Source organism: Botryllus schlosseri, chromosome 1 (genome assembly GCF_051294905.1).
Source record: "Botryllus schlosseri isolate E-star chromosome 1, Bs_hap1, whole genome shotgun sequence".
Classification (NCBI taxonomy): domain Eukaryota; kingdom Metazoa; phylum Chordata; class Ascidiacea; order Stolidobranchia; family Styelidae; genus Botryllus; species Botryllus schlosseri.
Window position 1 is genome coordinate 21612220 of NC_137236.1, and position 14808 is coordinate 21627027.

Here is a 14808-nt window from a genome sequence, read left to right on the forward strand (position 1 = left end):
TATCCTTTTTTCGAGAAATATTTGGGATGAGGATTCCAATTTGAACAGAAACATTGGGGATGCGCTTGCTAACCACCAATTAGGGAGGTTTGGGTTGCGGCAGTTACGGTCGTGGCTGCGACATTCACAGAGGTGGTCAAAGTAGGAAAGAAAGCTACTCAAGTAGAGCTAGAAGTAGCGACGCAAAAATATACGCAAGTACGAGTAGATGTACTTCTTTCATAAGCAAATTTAAACTACTTGAAGTAGAAGTAGAATTGACTGGCTTTAAGTCTACTCAAGTAAGTAAGTAGTTGTAAAAACGATCGTAATTTGTTCGCATGGACTGTCAAAAGATGCAAATTGAGCAATGCGGAAGCAGTAGAGAGCTTGATTCATATTGATGAATCCCACGACGTGTCAATTTTGACAGAATAAGCAGTCGTCCACATCATGGGATGAAAATGATAGTATTGATATAGAAATGCGATACTAATCCTTTGTTTACTCGAACACTCCGTTTTAAAGAATTTCATGGCATGGCGCCCTCCTCCATATTATAAGGCCCCTAGTTTTGTCGAAGAGCAATACGAAAAAGTTGTATCGGATACGGATTTAACTCTTTGCGCAATTAGTATACGTTAATTAAAAATATTACAGATCGTCAAAATCCCGTATCGTGTATAGCTTTATTTTCGGAAAATATATGGCATTAGGCCTACTAGACTTGCTTTTATACTCCCACATGTATGTTTTCCAGACAAAATAACTGAAATTATAATTAGAACTCAACGTATAATACTCGTAATTGAAAGAAAAACACAAATACTACGGAAAAGCGGAAAAATATATTTCATGTCTATTGTCCAGAAAGTTTCAACGGTGGTCTGCGAAAACAGGTCTAACGTTAGAAAAGTCAAAGTCCACCTTTCCAGATTAGGACATGACAGGCTGTGGAGTCGGTGGAGTCGGAGTCGGATTTTGACTAATTTTCGCTTGATGGAGTCGGAGTTTGTGAAAATTACCCTGACTTCGACTCCGACTCTAACTTCTGTATCATGAATATAATAATATATAATAGTAATATATTAACTATAACAATAGGATTTTTATGTTCTATCAATCACTGTTGTTAGTAACGATACAGATCAGGGGCGGCCAAACCATGCTCCGCAGGCCAAATGTGGCCCGCTGGTAGGTTTTGTGTGGCCTGCGAGGGAATTCTCGAAATTAGATATAGAATCAGGTAAAATGGCAAGGCCAACCAAAATTTGATTAGCCTGCATAACCGCGAAATTTGACGATGACTCTAACATCAGTTTCGACGCATTGGCGTATCCAGGGGCCAGTCACATTCATCACATATCTTCGTATATAACCATAAAGCAGATTTATTTGACTTGAAATTTTTCTTAACACTTCGCATGATTTATCGTCACATTTCTTGCATCTAGTATTGAAACCCCTCCTGAAAATGATAAATACACGTAATTTACAGAATTGAGTCCAACTATGCTCGCAACTGGGAGATAACGTGTCGTTCATCATACGACTTCGCTTGTGCGCTCGAAGCGAGGTCGTCGGCGATGAAACATTTGCACAAAATGACAGAGGCATGTTCACCGAAACCGTCGATGTTGCTATGTCTAAAACACCAGATAATCCTGTCCATGCCGAATAAGCACATTGTCATACAGAGGCGACCCCCAATATATGCAAGTAAATATAATTATGGGTCGAATTCATTCATTAACTTTGAAGAAATGTCGGGCTTCGCGCGATCAGGGCATGACCGCACACTATGTACAGTTGCACACGGATTTTTCGTGACATAATTGTTATCAATTATAAGACGTAGTTACATAAGTCTTGTTTTCAATGTTACCTAATTCGGTTCGTTTATATCAGTCGACTAAAAATACGTTATCAACATTCAAGTTGCCAGCGCAATGGTTAGTAAATCTCATGTGGTCCTTTCGCCGAGAAGGTTGGACACCCCTGACATAGATAAACTTGGACATTATTTGCAAAATACAATTCAGTTGCATAGAGGAACAAAGAAGCAATTTGCATCTTCGCGATGCAGTCACAAATTGATGCGCTTTTTGGAATTATACCATGATATTGTGACAGAGGAAATATATCGTCTGGCTGTTTAATTGATGTAAATATAACCAAACGCTCCTTCCCACTTGACAAAATTAAGAATATTTGTAGTGTAGCTTAGCTGCTTGGGTCGAACAAAGGCTTAAGAAAGACTGCAAGTCCAAGTCCTTGAATAATTGACTAGGTTCATGTAGACTAGACATATGCTATTTGACTATTTACTACATTTCGTTTTGACTATTTCCTAAATTTCATTTATAACCAATGTCTATTAGTAGTGAGAGTGTGTGGGCTTGTAATCAGTACAGTGTGTAATGAGAAAATTAGTGAGATGCATCTCTGTATAGGTTGCTGACTCATACACAAGAGCAACACTTGGATTGTATTATCTACATTTTAATTATACGGGATGGGATAGATGTCGTCTTTGAATGATTCGTACATATTAGGTTATTAGAGAGTCCATGACATGAGGAAGGATATCTAAAAGGCAATCTTTCATGCACAGTGATTAATTCGAGCTGTGTCACAACGAAACAATTTTGCATGCCATCGTTAATCACTCCATATCTACTGTGCGCGAAGGGTAACGAAAATTCTGGGTATTACATAACTTTTATGAAAATTAAATGTTGGCACTACGTGAAAACAGGATATCTTTCTTATTGGGGGATTAAACTATTATTACCTTACCAACTGAAAGTAGCGAAAAGTAAGCAAGTAATTCACAAAATATTACGAATTCGAAGTAGAAGTAGCGGAAAAAGATCTACTTGACCAAGTACCAGAAGTAGAGGAAAATACTTGAGTACTTCGAAAAACTAGAAGTACTTCGTTACTGACCACCTCTGCATTCGACCCTCTGTTTTTTTCTCCAAGATATCATATACAATATCGATAAACCATGAATAATAATCAAAAAATTCAGCTATATTACAGTTTATAAGGAGTCCGTCTTGAATCGAATTCGATAACGTTTGCGAATGCCTGTCTCTGCCTGTGACAAACGTATAAGTCGAAAATATTCCGATTAATTATATTTATTTCTTGAAATTACCCTAAAAGTTCCATTGTCTAATTTAAAACTAAATCTGGCAAAACATTAGTTGAAGCTTTTTTCTTGAGCATTTTGTAATCTCTCCTTGCGTAAAGCTGCCGAAAATTATATCCTTCGTATGCAATAGTCTCATGTCATTGATTTTCGTAATCTCAAACCACAAGCGGGCTGCAGAAAATAACCTCGCGAGTCAGTGACTCTTTTTCAAGTTGATATCAGGGCAACATCAGACGGGATAACGATACCTTTCATCATAGAATGTACCGCTATAGTAAATACATGTCACCAATCACTGCTAATATCCACCGGTCGTGCGCAGCGATTATACCGGTGTTCATCGCTTCGAACGGCACATAAACGTATAAGACCGTCGCGGAGGTATCCAATATATTCACTAATCCGTCTACACTTATATCAACGATGATAAAATATCCAATTAGTCCTTCACAAGAATTCAAACTCCAATACGTCGACCCATTCCCATCGAGAAATAATTGTTACCAGACAAAAACTCAAATTTTCACCGTCTGAATTCCATATGGGCTTGGTAGTCGTGACTTGTAACGATGGGTTACCCACTACGCAAAGCGGAGCGGAATGAATCTAATGGGAGTTGAATATGATTGCGCGTAGTGAAAATAGTATTTTCAATTTAGATGGATATTTCGATCGGCATATGCACTAATACTGGTATATTATCAAATATTGAAAGTATTACCGTCAATAATGCCATAGATATCCATTTTTACAAGATAGCTACTGGAAAATCGCGCCAACAAAATATGTTGCGGTTGAACATCAATTAGGAATTTAAATTCTGTCTTCGCTCCATCCTACAATCTCTATAGTCGCACACAACTGGTTGTCTGCAACTTCATCACTTCACACATGACATAAAACGTAGCCTAAAATTGGAAATGCATCCGTTTTAATGTACAATACTTTGGTCGCAAGATGCCACCAAACCTCACATTTTGGGGGACTGTCTACAAAGTTTAAGAATCATATTGTTATACAGTATCAGGGTATATACATTAGGGCTGTTCAAAAATAACTTTTTTTCCCGGATTTCAGCCATTCACTGATTAAATTGTCAGGTTACCCTAAAAAACGCTACACACCAAATTTGGTTCAATTCTAACAAGTATAGGACTCCGCTGATCCAATTAAAATTTTTAATTTATTATGGAAAATTAAAAAAAAAACAATTTCAAATTTTCCTGCCAACCCCATGAAATTGTTGAGCTGTCTTCAAAGACGTTGCAAAACAAATTTGAGTCAATTTCGACCAGTAGAAGCGGAGTTATGTGAGTTTTTCGTTGATAAATCGCGGATTATCTTTGATTGGTGGATAATCCGCGATTTATCAACGAAAAACTCACATAACTCCGCTTCTACTGGTCGAAATTGACTCAAATTTGTTTTGCAACGTCTTTGAAGACAGCTCAACAATTTCATGGGGTTGGCAGAAAAATTTGAATTTTTTTTTTTAATTTTCCATGATAAATTAAAAATTTTAATTGGATCTGCGGAGTCCTATACTTGTTACAATTGAACCAAATTTGGTGTGTAGCGTTTTTTAGGGTAACCTGACAATTTAATCAGTGAATGGCTGGAATCCGGGAAAAAAAGTTATTTTTGAACAGCCCTAATATACATAGCCTTAGTTGAGTTTTGCAGTTTTAGGTGTGCGTGAGCGATACAACGCCTTTGTGCAATGTATATTTAACTCCATATTCGTTTCTCGGTGCAGAATAAATACAGACTCAATTAAACTTCAATCTGTCAGCAAAACTCGAATACTATGAATCATACCTCATACTTCCAAAATTCAACTCGACTTCATTCGTCACTTGTCTCGTGACTTGAGCTGACGAGGCCCGCATCAAAATGCGAAATGACTCGAGATGTCTCATGAATCGAAGGTATCAGTGACTGGCTCCCGAAACTACTCTGTATCCGACTGGAATCATTCATGTTATTGTCCTAATCGTATCGTACTTACCCGATATGGATGCTCAATCATGTTGCATGTCACGTTCACTGTTCGCAGTGTACTCCAGGGCTGTGGAGTCGGTAAATTTTACCACCGACTCCGGCTCCGACTCCACACATTTTCAATATACCGACTCCGACTCCCGACTCCGACTCCAGCATTATTACCAATTTACTTCGAAAATTATATGCCACATTGTCGGTTGAATGACTATCATACAAACATTAAACATATGCAAACGGTGACATGATAAATTGTTTCATTGTGGAACAGCTCGAATTATCCACTATGCAATTTACATGAAAGAAAGACTTGCTAAATATCCTTCCTTTTTCAAGTTTTTATAACATGGACTCTCTAATATACTGAAATGTATGAATCATTCAAATAGGGCAGATGTCCAATCCTGTATAATAAAAATGTAGATAAAAAATCCAAGTGTAGTTCTTGTATATGATTCAGCAACTAATAAAGAGATTGAACTTACTAATTTTGCCATTGCACACTATCCTAATTACAAGCACACACATTCTTACTACTAATAGTTATTGATCATAAATGGAATTTAGTTAAGTAGTCAAAGACCATAGCCTATGTCCAGTCTACATGTACTTTAATCAAGTATTCAAGGATTGGGACTTGCAGTCTTTCTTAATCATTTGTTCGACCCGAACAGCTAAGCTACACGACAAATATTTTAAATTTTGTCCAGTGGGAAGCACCCTTTGGTCATATTTACATCATTTTGACAATTTTACAAAACCAGCCGATGCATTTGCTCTGTCACAGTATCATCGTATAATTCCAAAAATTGCATCAATTTTGACTGCATCGCCAAAACGCATATTGCGATTTTCTTCCCCTCTGCAACTGAGTTGTGATTTGCAAGTAATGTCCAATTTTATCTATATCTGGGGTGGGCAACTTTTTCGGCCAAAGGGACACATGAGATATACGAACCATTGCGCGGGCAACTGGAATGTTGATAGCCTTTTTTAGTCGTCCGATAGGAGCGAACCGAATTAGGTAACATTGCAAACAAGACTTATATTGATACGCTCTAAAATTGATAACAATATATGTCATGCAACTGTGCAGTGCGCAACGAGGGTCAGGTCGCGCCAAGGGCGAAATTTTTTGGCAAGATAATGACTGAATTATATCAATAAATATGTTGATAACATACATTGGGGCTCGCATCTGTATACCATTGGGCTCATTTGGCAAGGACAGGATTATTCGACGTTTAGACATAGCAAAATCGACGGTATCAGTGAACATGAACATGCCTCTATCATTTTGTGCAAATGTTTTGTCGACGATCTCGCTGCGAGTGCACAAGCGAAGCCGCTTGTTAGGCGACACGTTATCTCCTAATTGCGAGTATAATTTTCAGAAGTGGGCTCAAATACTGAGTGCAAGAAATCTAGTGACAATGAATCATGCAAAGTACCGAGAATAATTTCAAGTCAAATAAATCTGCTATGAAATATTCTACTTTATGGTCATATACGAAGATTTGGGATAAATGTGACTGGCCCCTGGATACGTCAATGCGTCAGAACTGTTGTTTTAGTCATCATCAAATTTCGCGGTCATGCTAATCAAATTTTGGTTGTCCTTGCAATTGTACCTGATGTCATAAATAATTTCGAGAATTACCTCGCAGGCCACACCTAACCTTCTCGTGTGCCAAATTGGGCCTGCGTGCCACGGGCTGGCCGCACCAGATCTGTATGGGTATTAATAACAGTGATTGGTGGTACATAAAAAATTCTATTGAAAATTCTTCGAAAACAAATGTTTTCATGATGGAGAAGTTGGAGTCGGAGTCGGAGTTGAAGTCACGGTCATTTTCACAAACTCCGACTCCGACTCCAGTCAGTATTTTTCCACCGACTCCGACTCCATCAACGAAAATTACCCAGACTCCGACTCCGACTCCACCGACTCCGACTATGAGTCCACAGCCCTGGTGTACTCCACATCGATCTGTGTAAGGCTTATTCATAATTAAACTGAGTAAATTATTTATGATCAGGCGTGTGAAACTGACGTTCTTGAGTCTTGTTTCACTAAATTAAATGAGTTTATTATATTCTCGTCGACAGGCATTGCCCCTTGGCGTGAGACGTGGAGAAGACACTTTTGTAAATTCATGTGAGCAACATAAATCGAGGCACTTGGAATTTTTGGAAAAATGGTGTCGTGAGAATGGGATTGCAGACCATGAAATTCTAAAGGCGCACATTGACCTTGTTGCTAAAATTGAGAAACATATTTTGGAATTATTGGATGAACTTCAACAGGTAATAATGTGTTCACTATTCAAGACTAATGGTATAAGCTAGCTTCTTATCGAAGCTAAAGGCCTTCCCTCATACCCGTACACGCGTAAAAATATAAGAATATTTCTGTGAGACAGCTGTTAGGAATATTAGGGAAGCCACAGCAAAAATCTTTGTGATTGATTCAATTCGTGCAGTTCGGATTTCCTGTGCATTGGCTATATGACGTGATGCATTCCCAAAGTACTTGGTTTTGCTTCAAGCAAGAGAGGAGCTTTTTATCCACTGGTCCCAAAGGCGACAGGCGCTCATTAAAGCTCGCCTCACACACTATACTAATACTTGGGATTTCTAATGACACGCCCGTCTTGGTCATCATTGATTGCAGACAGTTTGCCGCGATCAGTAGTGGAATTGTGATTGTTGTGTTACGTAGTATGTAGTGAAGGGTTGCCATGCATGTCATTGATATCAGTTTTTCAAACTGCGTCCATGAGAACATTTTGAAATATGCCCAAATGTCCGGAATTTTTTAGGCTTGAAGTAGGGTCATATTAATTTTCGTCAAGCAACATAAACAATAGGCAGATATAAACTAAATGACATTTTTCTCGTTTAGTATCACACATATTGTTTCAATATGGGGTTACCGTCCTCGAGAAAACTACAATCAAAAATAAATGTAAACATTTTTCATTTACTGAAATATGTCTAATGGTAATCGCAATCATAGGAAAACGGTATATTCATAGAGTCGTTAAGCTCGTTTAAATGATATATTTAAAGATAGTGGTTCTGAACCTTAGGTTTGTGAGCCTTCATTCTGGGCTTCGCGAATATGTTCAGCGTAATCAGCTTCCAAAATCAGTCGTGAGTAAGCCTAGGCAAAGGTGCTGACCTTTTTTAGTAATTATCTTATATTTGTACTGGGCCGTAGAACACTTTCAAATAGCAAATGAAATTCACCACCATAATTGGTTGGAAACCACCGGATGTCTGGTGCTTATATAGCTAAATGGTGCGCACCAGCACGAGGCTGATAAATAACCTTATCGGTGTAACATGAACATAACTTAACGATGTACCATTTATCTACCTGTATTTTTGAAGTCCTCATTGTCCACCAGCGCTACCGCTAACTCTGATCATGTGGGTGGAGAGGGGATCAAAACTATACAGCAACATATGGAGGAGCCAATAATATTGACAGAATTAATTTAAAAGATTAACGAACCGGTGCATATATCAATTAGAAATTCTATATTATCTTCTTTTACTCATCATTCAGTGCGTGTGCGTGCGTGACTCCTCCTTAAATCGCCTAGCTAGGCCAAGGTGGGTGTTTGATCTCAAAGACTACTAAAAATCGTTTCGAGGCCTTCCTATCTTTTCATTGTATCGCAATATTTGTGGTGCATTGTACCGATAAAAATACTGAACGAAAAGCAAGCCCTGAGAAGTTTCATCGACTACCCTTCGGTGGGCCAACGATTGGCGTTCATTTGGGTTTGGGTGGGAAAAGTCTAAAAAAAAACTTGCTTCGATCTTGGTTATTCCAGAGCCGGATCGTGACCACCTTTGGTTCGAAACTCAAAGCTTTGCTCTTGTGACACCATCCTGACAGACAATGTGCCTATATCTCATTTTGAAATCCGCTAGTGGGTGCTAAAGAGTGTATGGAAATTCACGCACAAAAATATTGTAATTAGAGCCCGACCGATTACATTGGGCAACAATTTTGATCGAAAAATTTGTTGAATTTGCTTTTGCAATTGATTTAGGCTAGTTTTGGCATGCTGATTCCAAAAATACCACTTGTTTTCTTTTAACACGTCAAGTTTATGCTCTACAACAGTGGTTCTTAACCGCCGGTCCGCAACGACTTTCCTGCCGGTCCGCCAGGCATATTACAATTTTATATCTTTATTTCAAAATGCGATATGTTGATTGCTTGTTCATTGATAAAACAAATAAAACATCAAAACTTCGTGAGGTAACTTTACGTCTGAAAACAAGTTCGATTTGACTTGAATTTCAAGACTTGTCATTTGACGACATACGAGCGACAAGTAGGCAACAAGCTGACTCGCTAAACAATGCAGTTTGCGCGATCATTCGTTTTCGATTCATTCATTTTGTGCAGGACCGTAACTGCGGCACCAGGCGCTGAGCCTAAAGGGGGCTCAAAATTAGTTCGCAGATGAACATAAATTATAAAGTGTTTTATTGAAACTTTCTCCAACATTTTCAAAATTTTTTTGAACTTCGCGAAATGGCTGGCACCGAATCTCGCTGTCCTGGCAATCCCTTCCCACTGAGAAAAATTATTTGCCAGTCAAGAAATAACAATTTGGAATCGTGATCGTTTTTGAGTTTAGCACGCTTTGGCAATTTCAATATCTATTAACTATATAGTAACATTCGTTCAACTAAATCGTCGGATTGCATTTTCATCTTCCCAAGACACACCAGTGTTGGGATGACTCGAGTCATGACTTGACTCGAGTCAGACTCGAGTCACCTTTTTCGTATCACTTGACTTGACTCGAGTCACTTTGCTAAAATGACTTGACTTGACTCGGCGTATCAGAAATGGGGATTGACACGTGACTCGGAGCGAAATTCACGAGTCAATTTCAAGTCATAAAGTAATCAGTGTCGATAAAAATCACTGTATCTTGCATATGGTCGGATTGTTCGCGAAGCGCTGGTCTAACCCGTGAGAGCGACCAATCATTCAATGATCGTGCGATTTACTGAGCCTCCATTGTTCTCTCACAAATAAATTGACCCAAAACGAAGTGATCGAAGCTTACAGCTTACGTTGTTACAAACTAGTATAGTAAAGTAAATTCATAGCAAAATGTATATTTCTATTCTCTGTTCTTACCTTCACCAAACCTCCTGTTTTATAGAAATTGAATTCGAATATAGTTTATATAGTCCTCAACCATTGGCGCAGGCTCGAATTTTATCATATCAATTTGTAAATGGCTAATGTATTGAATCTTATCAATTCGTATCTCTATTTTGGCTGGTAACTATATAAACTGAGGCAATGCAATTACTTACGTAGTTTAGCAGTTCTACGTATATGTGAGCGATACAGCGCCTTCTTGCGTGTATATTTAACTCTATATTCGTTCACTGGTCCAACATCCAAGATACCACTCAATCTCTATTTCCGATAGCTAGCAAAATGCAATGACGTAATCATGCCTCATACCCGGAAAACGCAACGTGACTTGAATTGTGACTTGACTCGTGACTTGACTTGACTTGACTCGACTTGACTCGAGTCACCTCCAAGAATCGAGTGACTTGAATTGACTCGAGTCACCTTTGAAAATCGATTGACTTGACTTGACTCGAGTCAAAATGTGCAATGACTCGAAATGACTCGTGACTCGAAGGTAGTGACTTGATCCCAACACTGAGACACACACAATAATGTACAATGCGTTAGAATGAAGAGATAAGCGGATGCCGAGATGAACAGCGGTGTTTTAACCAGGTATCCACGTCGGTCTAGTACCCGATGTCACAGTCTTCTTCGATGTCAATCTTACTTCATTGGGTCTTTTCTGAGCTTTTTTGTCACCATGAGAACGGGGTATGAGGAGACCAGAATAACCTCCGACGTCACGACTTGAACCCTGGTTGCCTGATACGTACATAGCGCCTATACGCTCACCACTACGCTATCTCCTAAGACATAACAGATAGTTGGTCACAAAATACTGACATGCAATGAAGTAATTATTCCAACAGGCCAGCCCGAATATGTTTAATTATTTATTGCGGGTCCCAAATTTGATCTGATATCTGATAATTCTGAAAGGAGAAAAAATATAGCATGCCATTACTAATATTATTGACCGATTCAGTCATGAATTGTAGAAATTTATCGCGCTTCACGCGATTAGGCTTTATAAGTCCTCTGCCTACACTGAGTAGAATGAATGTGCTCACAAGAACTGGTGCAAATAACCAACCAACTGTCGGGCCTGGGCGGAAGTTTGACTTATAACGTTTGTCGGTGGTGGGATGACAAAGCGCATTTTGGCCCTGGTTTTGCTCATGGCCTGTATAGTTGATGTCGAGTTTTCATGCGGATCATTGTATTCGTATATAGTAAACATAGTAGCCTACGGCTGATGGTGGCGGGCAATGAGCAACCTAGGACAACAGGGTGCTTGGTTCGACCCCGAAACGCTTTGTCCCTCGATATTGGCAAAAAGAAGATTCGAGTTGGCGTGGTCGGTTAAACCCAAGGTCTTCGGCGAGAAAGACTGTAAACGACTCTCGGCGGCAGCACGTTTATATGGACAAGGCAATTTTACTTCGCCTCCCCTGACTCACTACCGTAAAATCACATGGATGCGATCATGAACATGAATAATTACGATAAAAACCCTTTAAATGTCACTCCCTAGCACCATACTTGCAAAAACACGGCTGCATGCTTTGTATTTTGGGTCGATATCGATTTTTGAAAGTCCGCCGGTCCGCCAAATATTTTTTGAAATTTTACTGGTCCGCGAGGTGAAAAGGGTTGAGAACCACTGCTCTACAACTAATGCCCAAAATATGCAAATTTTCACGAATTTAGCCATATTACTTTTCCGTGCCATGTAGAAATCCACACTTTAATCATAAGGTATCTAGCCAAGGTACCAGTTGAATTGTTTAAAAAAGCTACTGGTATCGCTCTAGGCCAGTGGTTCTCAGCCTATATTCGGTAGTGGTGGCCCATTATTGGTTTTGCAAATCCTCTGCGGCCCACCTCTTATCCTGGAGTCATAGTCACGTTAAATTTCCGCTGCAGATATGACCATTTCTCTAAAATATGCACATTTTTCTCTTGAAGCCTACTTATCATATTTAAACACAGGTCCGTATGCACATGAAATCGTGGGAAGCACGAATAAAATTTTCAAGTTCAATTATTATTCTCCTCCAACAACAAGCGACATAACTATCGGCTCTTTCTATCTCCTTCTGGTTGGAGTTTGAGAGGAGGTGCGGCAGTTACGGCCCTTGAAGATTGTATGACTCATATGTAAGTCCGCTGTTCCAATCACGTGGTGAAAATCAATGATCCAATCCCTGCATCCAGTGTGTGATTGTCGCTTTAGTTCCACTATGGTGAGGAATAATATACCCATTCGGGACTCATTCAAACAATTCTTGAATGGGATACTATAGAGAAGTGGAGAGGTTTTTTTACTATGTACATTGCACAGCTAGCATACTATGTCTCGTAAGCCTATCTATTGCAGTTGCTATTAGAGATTGGATATAAAATATGGCTCTTTGACAAATTTTTCATCTTTTACCTAATTTATCAATATTGCAGCAACTTGTTAGTAAATTTGCATGGCGGCCAGAAAAATTATTCTCATGGCAGTATAAACATGTCTTTGTGAGGTCAATACAGTTGGTCAGGGGCTCGTACCCCTCTTTTCAGAAATCCCAAATTCGAGTTGCTCTGGCCACGGCGACTAACACCACTCGCGAATGCGATCTACCCATCACCGCGCGCCACGAAATCTTGGATTGCATGATGATGATACCTTGACTGATCAAGAATAGAAGATATGGCGACGGTGTAGCCCAAATCAGTCGTTAAATACGCAGGTTCCTCCCGATCTACTCCGAAAAATAAACTGGCTTGAAAGTGACATTCACAATTACAAATTCAAATAAACACAACGCCCTAGCTTTCCATGTTCTTGATTGGTCAGTAGGCCCCTATTGCTTTTTAGCCCCACCGTGAAAATATAGGTGTTTATTACAAAGCTTTTTTACGCCGAATACTGCAGGAGTCGATCAATATACTTCGATTTTCGGAATCAGCGCGACGATTATATTTGATGATTCTCAGTGAATATAAATTCGATTTAAGATGAATTGCACTATCACAGGTTAGGCTTGGCTCGTCTGTGCCTCATCTGTGCCTTACCTCTCGTTTCTCTCTTCATTTTCAAACAATAAATATGAAAATTCCTTGACTTTGGAAATAAAAATGTTCAATATTTGATCTTTCATTAACATCGATAGACAATACCAATAATCATAGAAGCTTTCACATTTTTCCTTGATTCATCCCTGACGACATGTGAGGCACTGCCTCACTTGCTTCCCTAACCCCACGTAGGGCCACATAATACCACCATGCATAATGACGTTTTAAACGTCACCAAAATGTATCATCAATTTGGACCGGGACTTGCAAGGGAATATAAGCTTACGCCTCAACGGTCTAGGCCAGACCAGACAATGTATTCGGAGTCTGAGTACTGCGACGTTGATATTGAGCAATGAGTAAAACGGGTTTATACTTGCTACAAATATTATGCGACTAACAAGCTGTACAGTGTACAGCAGTAGCGAACACCCCAATCGCTGTTTTTTTTTATGATGCAATGAACATATTAAGTCAAGATTGACTCCGTACAACTGCTAGATTTTTTTCATTCGACAACGATATCCATGCCATTGATTGGTTGAATGAGCATCATTCGCTGACTAGATGTAGTATATTTCGCTGTTGTGACTTCGCGGGTCAAGCTTGAAATTGGATATTTCAAGCAAACTTTTTTAACAGAGCAAGTATAATTTTTGAGATTGTCAAGGTGCATGCTCGTTTAGTGTTGATTTTTGCTATTACGTCAGCGCCATGCATAAAGTGGCCCACTGTTGAAATGCAATAAATTTCACCCAACGATGTTATATTGAAGTGAAAATTGTAATATATGAAAACGGTTCACAGTGCAAAACCTACCAACGTTCATTTCTGAACGTGAGCCTCTAAATTTGTGAGGTTCACACACAGAACGCGAATGTGAACCTCACGTTCGTACCAGCCCTAGTTGCTATGTCAGAACATTGAATCCAAAGATACAATCAATTCATGTAACCGGTACTCTTACATTACGTGCAATGACTTCATGGCCGGACATTTCAGACCAGTGATGAGCGGATGTTGATTTTTGAGAATCCGAATCCATCCGCCAGTTTTTGTGTCTGTGGAACTATCCGTCCGACTCTGAAGAATCTCATCCAACTATCCGACTTTATCCGAAAATCTCGTACACGAATTCCAAAAATCCTTGTCGAATAATAATATCGCAAAATATCAATTGTACAGCTGAGCTTGGATACAGTTCTGCACTAAAAGAGCACAAATTGTATCCATGGAATGAACAAAAACAAACAGAAGAAGAATTGGAATTTTAATTATAGGAACGTTAACGCGAAGAAACAACGGTACTAATTTAAAGTAAGTGTGCGAATGAGTGGTATTTCGGATCAAAAGAAAATAAATTAAAAATGAAGGATTATTAGGCCATGTTCATATATAACAATCAGTCATTTAA

At 39.1% G+C, this 14808-nt stretch overlaps 1 long non-coding RNA gene across 1 annotated transcript in view; it reads right to left on the minus strand.

The window, feature by feature from the left end:
- Positions 1-14544, minus strand: part of LOC145434526 (uncharacterized) — a 369322-nt gene extending 354778 nt beyond the window's left edge. The window contains exon 1 of the long non-coding RNA XR_013913443.1: positions 14399-14544. This is a non-coding gene — a long non-coding RNA (uncharacterized LOC145434526). The remainder of the gene's footprint in view (positions 1-14398) is intronic.
- Positions 14545-14808: the final 264 nt, after the last annotated feature.